Consider the following 11480-nt stretch of genomic DNA (forward strand, 5'->3'; position numbering starts at 1 on the left):
TCTACTGTGTAAACTTGAGCAAACTAGTCAGAGAGAGGCTCTTTCTTGTTGCTGCCTGAGGGGGCAGGTCAGTAGGACAGACACACACACACACACACACACACACACACACACACACACACACACACACACACACACACACACACACACACACACAGGTTACATCAACGTATCAGTTTGCATCAAGCTGACATTTATAAAAAAAAGAAGAACTACACAAACAAAGTGATTAATCATCCAAAGCTAACAGATTTATCTGTTGGAAAGCTGCATGACGTTTTTATATGATCATTTTCATCATTCTTACACTTTTTATGGGTTGCTGTCGAGTTTTAGTGACCTCTTATCAAAGATTCAAGTCTCTTCTAAATTTAGTTCATCCACTTTATGAAAATTGATTGAGGAGATATTTTTGGTGTGCAGAAATTTGTACTTTTGAGGAGGACAGTGACTTGTGATGTAACCAGCTGTTTTTAAAAATCCACCTGTCTCTCAGGTGTGAGCCCAGCAGTGGATTTTTAACTTCCTACAATGTGAGGAAGCTAATGAAAGCTGGTGCGTTCGTAGCGAGTAGTGGTTGTGTGCGTATGTGAGCGTGTGTGAGAGAAGGGGGTGTTGGCCCTGCGCTGCCTGCGGTGATCAACAACCCTGGCTGGTTATGTAACCGGGATGCTGCAGTATGTAGGTCAGCAGCACAGGGAGAGGCAGTGATGGGGTAACGAGGATGTAGCTGAGGAGCGTGTTGGACTGCGTAGTTATGTGTTCACACCTCTGTTTTTCAGGTGTGAGTCATTTCAGCCAGTTGTTCAGCAATAGGATGCAGAGTTTATTCCATGCTGAGCAGATGTCAAACACCGTCACTCACTGCAGAAATCTGGGAGAAGGCAAGCATTGGCAGCTTGATTGTGCAATGAGACAAAACTGACCCAGCTTTCAACATTAAAGCTGTTTATTTATTAATTTAGGGTTTAATTGTTCTGGTTTTAATGTTATTCATATACAAATATTACTACTATTACTAATTTGAACATTGGAAATTAAAAAAAAGGTTTGGATTTCCTATTGTTTTTGTGTTTTTTGTGGGGAGTTTTTGCCTTGAGCCCCAACAGACTCTAGAGTCACCACAGAGTTTTCCACCACTGTTGAGCTTAAAGGTGCACTTTGTAGTTTTTGGGGAAGAAATTTTAATCAGAAAAGAAAGATCTTCATTAACTGAATTTTTATGCCTAAACAAACTAAATAAACAGTTTAGAAAGAAATCTTCGTTTTCATGACTGAATAAACTGATAGTGGTTGTGTATTAGAATATAGCTGAAAAATATTTAATTGTTTTTTTAAAGGTGCACTTTGTAGTTTTGGGGAAGAAATTGTAATCAGAAGAGAGAGATCTTTGAATGATTTTTGATATAAAGGACAACACAATTTCATGCTGTTTTACTATTAACTTTATAATTGGCGGACCCTGCCACCTTTCTAGCTTCAAACAGTGTTCTGGGGACCTTATTTTCCTCTGAGAACAGCCTGTTTATTCAGAAGCAGTTTTTATACTGGACAGCAACCCGCCAATTTGGCTGTCCTTTTTGCGGCTAGGTCCGCGAATTTAGACAGACCGCGGTATATTGGGGATCTGTTTTGGTCTGCCAATATGACGCCTCGGAGGGTACACTTTTTGCCACCTCCATTGCTATGTAAATCCAAGGCATCGATGTGCTGGCAATTGCATGACATGGGCGGAGGTGTCGATGACGTGCACTGTTGTGTGACCCACAGCCGGGAGTTTTAAAAGCAGGAAACAGCTGATCACAGCAGTCAGTTCACCACTTCATCCGCGGACGTCAAGATGAGCAACTGGAAAGCCGCTGAGATCCGGGAGATGCTAACCATCACAGCCGAGAGAATCGTCAATAACCAGATCACTCGTCACTGTTCACGCCCAACTTCGTGCTTCACGTCACGTCACATGTTTACACCTACCCCAGTGGCGGCTTTTTTGAAGAGGAGGAATATTACACCTCCGTTTCACATAGACAAGACGGCAGATTGCAGCCTTTACCTGGCTGCAAATGTGGCGCATTTTCTAACTAAAAGGGGCTAGAGTTTGTATTTTTACCTCATTAGTATTGTAAACATTAAAATTCTGAGTTTGACTCTTCACCAAATCTACGTAGTGCCCCTTTAATCCTGTACTAACAAACAAATCTGGTGAGACGGAAAGATATTGTCAATGAATCTGAATGCCTAAACATCTACAGAGATATCAGTGATATCGGTGAAGTGATGTACCTGCACAGAGCCCAAAGGATACTAAAAGACAACACCCCAGCCACACAATACTGTATATAATGATATACTATATAATATTACTATTATTACTTCTAATAATAGTATTACTAATTATTACTAATATTACTACTACTATTAATTACTATATAACAAATAATTGGAAAGTCAAAGCAACATTATGCAACAATATTACCTTAAAATAAAATTCTTCAAATGCTTCAAAATCATTTTGATGGTACACTGACTTGCAATGAGGAGAAGGGTGCCTCTTTCATTCTCGCTTTGCGCCCCGAACGCCTCCTCTTGCATGATGTTATTTAGGTGAGTCAATAACGCTTTACAGCATTACATCACCACCATCTATGTCACTGAAACTGGATCATATTTTATGGAGAAATTGTCCTCTAGCTGCTTTGCATCAGCTCTGTGATTTTTTTCTGATGGACAGTCTGTTCACCCTGCTGCCATCTGACAAAAGATACAGAAGTATCCGCTGCTGTACTACCAGACCACGGAGCAGCTTCTTCCCAAAGGCTGTGAGACTCCTCAGTTCATCATTACACACTGCATTTTCTAAAAATACATGTAGCCAGACTCAAACACAGTTTAGTTTTTTAAACCCTTGCTTTTTTGAAAAATTAATAAATGAATAAATTAACCTTGTACCCTTAATGATGGCCCGAAAAGCAGACACATATTTTACAGTTTTGTATTGTATTAAGATGCAAATATACGAGGAACGAGGAACCCATATTCCCTTAACTGAAAAGAATGACATCTTGTGCAAAGTTTCAATCTGCCCAATGTGCTCAGGTTTTGTCATATCATTAACTTAGTGAGTATCTGATAAATGTTTTCTTTTCACTATCCAATCCTAATAAATGATATGGTTTTCATGTCCGCTGATGTTAAAACAAAATGTTTCTCACTGTTCTCTAAGTTGATCATATCAAATAAAAAATAAAAACATTTTGAAAGTTTGGATTTGATTGGGACCCGTCAGGACAGAGACCTGTTGTGATGCATTTGTTGAAAAAAAAAAAAAATCAGAAAAAGCAACAAAGATAAGGCTGATGGTGATGAAATAGGCTGATACTATCCCACACAGGTTTTAAACACATGCATAATGGTCACTGAGAAGTTTTCCAGTCAAAGAATAAATAACTCTGGAATGCAGTTAATCAATTATTAAACATTTGCTAAACACTGCAGCATGACTGGACTCCTCAGTGAGATTTATTAGTGCTATCTTTAAACCCGAGGTACATCCTTTGAATTTCATCCTTAATTTCCTGTGATAATTATTGTAATCATCTAGATTACTTTTATCACTTTTTGTCTTATTTAAAACACCGTAATAATTTTGCAGTGCATGTTTCATAATCTCAAAATGACCAAATCAAGCCAAAACTCCAGTGATGAATAAAAGTATATCTACTACCATTGGGCAGGGTTGTATCTGTACAAATAATAAAAGCTGTGTATTTTATTTCCACCACCACAAATGGAGCTCAGATTGGGAACACGCCTGCAGGAAGCCTGAGAGAGAAAACAGAGCGAGGGGGAAAAACGACTCCTCTGTTGAACATGCTTGGTTGGCTGCGGCTCAGGAGAGAGTTATGTTGCCTGCCATGACCCATTCAATCCCTGCTGCCTCTGTCTCACACAGCACTGTAAAATAGGTCAGTGGATGTCTGTGTGTGTGTGTGCACTGCCACAGATGTGTGTGTAAGACAATGATTTAAGGGCCGCCAACTTCAGTAACACACTAGGACACACCCACAGCAATGCATTTACATCACAACGTAAAAATAGGCCACAAGAAAGTTGTGCACTTTTGAAATGAAAGTAGGCCAGTAGGAATAACTGCGTGTGCGCGCGTGTGTGCGAGAGAGATGAATCAGCTCCATGTTATGCAATGCTAAACCACCCTTGGGTCCCATTACCACATCTTGTGCCCTTGTGCTACAGGAAGTAGCCTGTTCGTGTGTGTGTGTGTGTGTGTGTGTGTGTGTGTGTGAGTTCTTATGTACCCTTTTGGCATTTGACTTTTACAATCCATCATCTGCCGGATGAATTTGTTAGCCTGCTGAACCTTCACCTGTTCTGCACGACAGCTTCAAGGGATTAAAGTATTTATTTATTCTGAATAATTGGAAAGTCAAAGCAACATTATGTAACAATATTACCTTAAAATAACACGAAAATAACACTTGCACGATGTTGGGCGAGTCAATAGCGCTTTACAGCATTACATGACCACCATCTATGTCACTGAAGCTGGATCATATTTTATGGAGAAATTGTCCTCTGGCTGCTTTGCATCAACTCTCTGTGATTTTTTCTGATGGACAAAAGGCTTTACTTGTTGCTATAGAAACTGCTAACTTCTGCTTGGAGCATCAGCAGATTGTTAATGTTTACACTGCTAGCACAGGAGGATGATTCCAGGAATGGGCAGCAGAACAGAGTGCGACTCGGGCTGTAGTTTTCAGTCCGAACCAGGCAGAGTCCGAGAGAGTAGTGAGCGAGCTCGACCCGAACTTGACAGGTGTTCTGTTTTTTATGTCTGAACCCAACTCAAACCTGACTCAAGCCCGGCTTAAGCCCAACTTCAGCCTGGCGGAGTGAAACCCCTGTTCAGACAAAAGATTTGCGACTGGAAGAGTTGAATCTTGCACCTACTTGTAATGTGGTGGTCACAGTGTTCTAAAAACCTGACAGTTTACACCAATGTGACTGATGAGACAGTGCGTCATCTTGAATGCAACGACTCTCTGTAAGCTTCTGTGCCAAGAGCTGGATGTAATCTGTAGCCTCTAAAAAAAGTGAATGAGCATAGGGATGATGAGTTACCTGCTACCGTTGCATTTCTATTACCCTATTGATGAAAAGGTGAAAATAAAAGGTGTGTGCCATACCACGTTTGTGGTTGAGCAAGTGAGAGAGAGCGAGTGGCAGAAAGTGATGGTGAATGTGAGCAGAGCCAGGCAAAAGCAGTGAAGTTGTGAGTTTAGCATTAAATTATTATTAAAATTGACACGTACCGCTTAGATTACTGTGAAAAAAAAAAATTTTCTATGCAAAAAGATATAATAAAAAGACATTAATTAAGCATATAATAATCATAATTTCAAAATTCTTGTCTGAATCCGGCCCAGCCTGATGGGTCCCAACAGGTTCGGGTCAGATATCCATGCTCTGAAGTAGAACCACAGCTGTGTGTAGCTGCTTACATACAACAGTGGTGTATCAGTGAATTGCAATACGAAACCTTATTAACCCAATCGTAAAAAAATAAAAATTCTTGCATATCATTGCTTTAAAATTTTAAAAAGAATAGTTCGACATTTTGTGTTGTACCTCATTTGCTTTCTTTATGATAAGATTGATATCACTCTCACGCTTGTATGAGAATATGAAGCTGCAGTTAGCAGCTGGTTAGTTTGGGCTCAGCATAAAGACTGGTTCTGCTGCTAGAGTTTCTGCTTGGCAACCTCACTGTGATAACAAGACTCGGGTTGTCAAGAAACAGTCATGACTGATTGCAAAAGTCACACTGCTTCTTTTGTACACTTAATTCTTTGTAAGAACTAACAAACAAGATGTAGCATGTTAACTGGTAAGTTGAAGAGGTGCTGGGAGGCAGATTTTGTTTTCCTTGGACAGAGCCAGGATAGCTGTTTACCCTCTGTTCCCAGTCTTTGTGGTAGACTAAGCTGATCAGCTGCCGGCTCCAGCTACATATTTACCATACAGATTGTCTGTATGGTTAAAACTGTTCTTCTCCTATCTAAATGTTTTTTAATCATATTTTTTATGCAATGTTCAGTAAAGTATTCACATTTCTTAACACAACCAAAGAAGAGCTACGTGACATAATCATGTAGATTCAGTCCAGACTCCAAAGTTTCCCACGTAGCTGTTGGAGACCTCTGACTCAGGTGTTATGAATCTCTCTCCTCTACTTTCCCAGAAAACGATTCATATTTGTGAGCTGTGTGTGTACAGTGCAAACATTTTACTGACATCAGAGGAACACTAACAGCCTTTGAACACATTATAGGTAAGGGGGCAGTTTCAAATCCAAGCTGCCACATTGTTCCATAAATATTTGAACTGGAACATCACTGGAGATCAATAAAGTTAATTAAACACAGAGAGGAAGCACTGCCCGCCTTTATGAGACGCTCTGGTAACACTTCACAGTGAGGCAATAAGGGTTTATATGTTGTTTCTAATAAAAACTTGTTCATTATGAATAAAGCATTTGTAAATGGTCTACTGATCCGAAATAGGCCATTAAAACTCCTAAATAAAAACAACCACACAGCTGCCAGGGTGTGTGCCATATTTAAGTGGAGTATTGCTTTTGTTGTAGTATGTTATGGTAATTTAGATTATTTCATCTTTTTGGCTCTCAGCTCTTTAATGGATCAGTAGGGACACTCGTGGACTCTTGCTGCTGATGTAGTTTATTGTTTTTATGTCAAGTGAAACACCCGCCACCCTTCATTAATGACATTTTTTAACTTAAGCTGTCAAGTTTGCAATTAAAGGGTTGTATATTTTTTGTTTGAAATGAGTCATCAAGCTTGCATCTAGCTAAATGTTAGCTAGCTAGGTAATTGTGAAGATGACCTCTGACCTCCCAGTGACCTAAAACGTATCATACGAAAAAATACTACAGCACACTTATTTTTGGCTCCAAGCTGCTGCTTGTACAATCCTCACATGGCTGAATGTACACTGAATGAGTTATTGCCCACTAATCATCCTTCTGTTGACGCTGCATGTGTAAAAATCTCTTGCTAGCCAACTCCAATGTAAAATATGGGGAACAAAATCCACAGTCCTCATTTTAGCTAAGCTAACAGGCGTCAGTAGTCTGCAGGTAACCTTTGTCTGTTGCCAACGATAATACAGTATGAAGCCTGATGATAAAAAAGGGGCTTACTTATATGGCTTTAAAAACATCACATTGTTGACATTGTGAAACAGTCGTTTCACAAGTTTTGGCCCTGTTATTGACCCAGATATAGTGGTGCTGCTCAGACTTGCTTCCAATTTTAGCCAGTGGCCACTTGCAGTATTACAGCAGAACATTCCCCTGCACTTGTTCAATGGGCCATAAACCCAGAAACTAGAAAACTGTTTTGGTGAATGTGTCCGACTACAATTGTCATTACTTGTCTGCATAGGGACAATATATGTTTAGGCACAAAAATCTTGTATTTTATTGGGTTTAGGGAAAGATCATAGTTTTGGTTAATCACATAATAACATAATTAACTTTCATACGTAAATATGTAAGTACCAGTCAGCAAAAAACATGGGCAAGTTTGGGATAGATGGTGGGTTACTGTCACACAGGAGAGAGGGGTCAGCTTCCTGAGCAGAGCAAAGATATTTTTAACAATCAATTACATACAGTTAATGTGTTGTGGCTGTTTTCCACAACCATAGCTTTCAGTCTGGGTTTGCCAGGACAAGTGGGTAGCTTCCAGTTATGCTCTTTTTAGAAATAAATGCCATTTTTGTTTTACTATCCCTCCAGTCTGCTGCCAAGCAAGGCAATCACAAAGAGGTGATTTTGTACTAAAAGGCCTGTAAATTTGGAGGGTAGCCACTTGATTTTGCTAATGCAGAATGACGCAGCCTCATATTAACTTCAGATACATTTTATAATGCATTTTTAGACAGAAATCACATTAGGAAGGGATCTCTCGGGGCCAGTATGGAGAGGACAACTGATTACAAACATGTACATATGGGCTTGTGAGTATTTTATCAAGACAGATCCTAAGAAATCAAACTGAACTTATCCTTCATGATACAAATCTCTATGAAGTTGATGCTCTGCTGCAGATACAGTACCAACAGCTGATGCTGCTTCATCAAGAATATTGCACGGTCGGCATTTCCCCTGTAAGCCCACATTATTGGAGCTCCAGCAAACTGACGGACAAACAACATGTTGGAGCTGCGGTGAGGTAACCTGCAGTCCTACGTGGTGGTTATTAAGTGGATTAACCCCTTTAGATTAGTCTCGGCCATTCCTCCCATCTGTCTACTGTTACACCACAGACCTGCAAGTGTACAACCACCATAGGACACACGCACACGCACACGCACACGCACACACACACACACACAACTGTATGTTTACAAGAGTGTATGAGCAGATCTTCACCCACTGACCTACTGCACTGTATATCTTTGCATGACTCCACAAGCATATACACACACACACACACACACACACACATGCTTATCATTAGCTTGCTCAATCGCATACATTTACTGTAGACACATGCACACAGTGACCTCTGCCTCACATGAAAGAAAACACACACACACACACACACACACACACACACACACACACACACACACACACACACAGAGAGAGACACTAATATGTGATTAGTCGTTGGTTATTACTCTCAGTTGAGTGAACAGGAGACATGCAACTGATGTACAGTACTGACACAATGGGGTGGAGTTAGTGACGCATGACTTCGATCACAGCTGTCTGCATGGAGGGATTTAGACTAAATGTATAAGTGTGTCACTGTGTGTGTGTGTGTGTGTGTGTGTGTGTGTGTGTGTGGTGTGTGTGTGTGTGTGTGTGTGACACTGTTAACAGCAGTGGGTTCAGAAACTTTTGAATGGGAGGGGGAAGTTGGACACAGTTCTAAAGAAGTGCAGCACAAATGCAGTAAAATTAGTAACAAATTGTTAATGACTCAAATCTAAAGCCCTGGCTGGTGGCAATAATAAACTACATTATTAATAGTTACTCAGGGTAATGAATGAATTCCAAATAAAATGCCTTTAGATTTACTAATATGAAACTATGTCAACAAATAGCTGCTATTACTACTATTTACCTCCACCAAAAGGTATTGAGATATTGTCAGTAACATTTTCTGTCTGTTAGAACAAACCTTAGCAAAATGATGCAAAATGCCCTGGATTTAGGTTCATCTCTGCATCTGCAAGTAGTCCACACCCTTTTCAGCACAAAGATCTTTTAGTTTGGCACGCTTTTTTCTACCACTCGTCCTTTAAATCCCATCCAATCTTCACCAATATTGGTATTTGATATCTGCTGAATAAAGAAAAAAGCTACAAAAGTACAAATAAAATAAAAGGTCTTTTGGATGCAGGTCATGTTGTGGGAGCAGTCTTCTCAGATTTGAATAAAAGCTTTTATCACTGTTTACCACAATGTGCTGATATGCAAACTTGTTCCAATTCCAGTTTTTCTGATCAGACCTCACAATGGTTTGACTGTTATCTCAGGGGAAGAGTGCGATGTGTCGGGGTCAAGGGGGAAAAATCCAACTTCTTCATTAGCATGGGGATACCCCAGGGGTAGGGTCTAGGTCAATTGCTTTTTAGTACGCACTTCAATGACCTACCTGACAGATGTCCTGCAGTCGGATGTATGCTCATGATATGCCTATTTATACATCTGCGAGAACAGCTAGGAAAGTAACTGAGTCCCTTGTTTCAATATGTTTTTCTATGAGTAAGCAGCATGAAAAGGAAACATTCATGGGAAAAATAAAGAATGACATCATCAAGTGAGGTTGACAATGTCAAGTACTTGGGAATCCTCTTAGACTCGCACCTTTGATTGACAAAAAAGTTAAATATATTGTAAAACAATTTAATCATATCTCTGCTTCAGAGTCATCAGACAGTATTGTTCACTGAGCACAGCCCAGTTCTGCATGTATGCTATTCTCATATCTATCACACTGCATTATCTACTGTAAATATATATATTAAAAAAGTATTTTTAATCGCTTTATACGACTAGTGAACGTATAAACAGCTTGCGTTTCACAAAAATTTGGAACTGCAGCAACATGCTCAATTGAAATAGCCTTAATTGATTAATTAATTCATCTTAATTACTCCCTTAACATTTGTAATGACCATCTTCTTGATTTTAAATCTTTATGTGACAGTCCCTGACGTTGCAGTTTTTGTTGGTCCCACTCACCAGACTGTTTTAGGTTTAATGTGGAACGTGTCTAAAATGTTGTTCCCAAACAAATTATTATTTGCATATTTGCAGTCTGAGCTATTACTAAACCAAACTAGTGAAGATTTATGCTGCAGGACTTATTCCTGCCATTAAAAGGAACAAATGCTCTCTGGAACATCATGTAAAACTAATTCCAGCAGCCCAGAGTGGAGTCAAGCCAGGCTGAACTGAGACTAATTTATACTCTGCTCTCACATGATACCAGTTGAGTGTTCGTCAGCCTATCGATTGACTGAAAAGTTTGTAAGTTCATGCCAGGAAAGTGGCCTCATCTGCCCTTGCACACACTGGAAGTCATTTAGACTTGATTAGCCACGAGGTACCAGGGGCAGACGAGGACAGCAAGAAAAAAACGACCACAAGTAAGGAAAGAGAGGATGCTCTGCCCTATGTTGAAAAAATCACCACTGGTTTATCCACAACCCGCACACGCAGCGATGCTTTAATGTAATAAAAGCCGTCACCTGAGGGGAACATGTGACCAAATGTCACTGTGAAATCCTGATGACAGTGTAACAAGTCAAAACTAGTACAGGTAATCACACACATAAAGATGGGTGTGTTCATTAGTGGATGTTATTATACTAATCAACACAAACTATAACTCAACACTGCATACTGAACATACCACACATACTGTACAGGCGGAGGTGGGTGGAAGAAGCACTCAGATCTTGTACTCATGTAAAAGAAACAATACCACAGTGTAGAAATACTCTGTTACAAGGGAAAGTCCTACATTTAAATGTTTTACTTAAGTAAAGTAGTATTAACATCAAAATATACTCAAAGTTCCAAAAGTAAAAGTACTCATTATGGCATATTTAAAAATAATGTAAATTATATTTTTGCTGGTAAAGCTGGTTTAATTACTTTATACAGTTTATCTGCTGGGTAGCTTGTGAATTTCACCTGAGGGATCAATAAAGTTTTCTCTTAATCTATAATATTACATCATAATGTATTAACTGATCATATTTTGTAATACTAAACTCAATCTGGAAAGATTTAGACAGACAACTAAAAAATTAAATAAATAAATCTAGTGGGAACAAGTACATGTTTTCCTCTGAATTGTAGTAGAGTAGAAGTATAAAGTAGAAGAAAATGGAAGTGCTAAAGTACAAGTACCTCA

Source organism: Pagrus major, chromosome 1, assembly GCF_040436345.1.
Source record: "Pagrus major chromosome 1, Pma_NU_1.0".
NCBI lineage: Eukaryota > Metazoa > Chordata > Actinopteri > Spariformes > Sparidae > Pagrus > Pagrus major.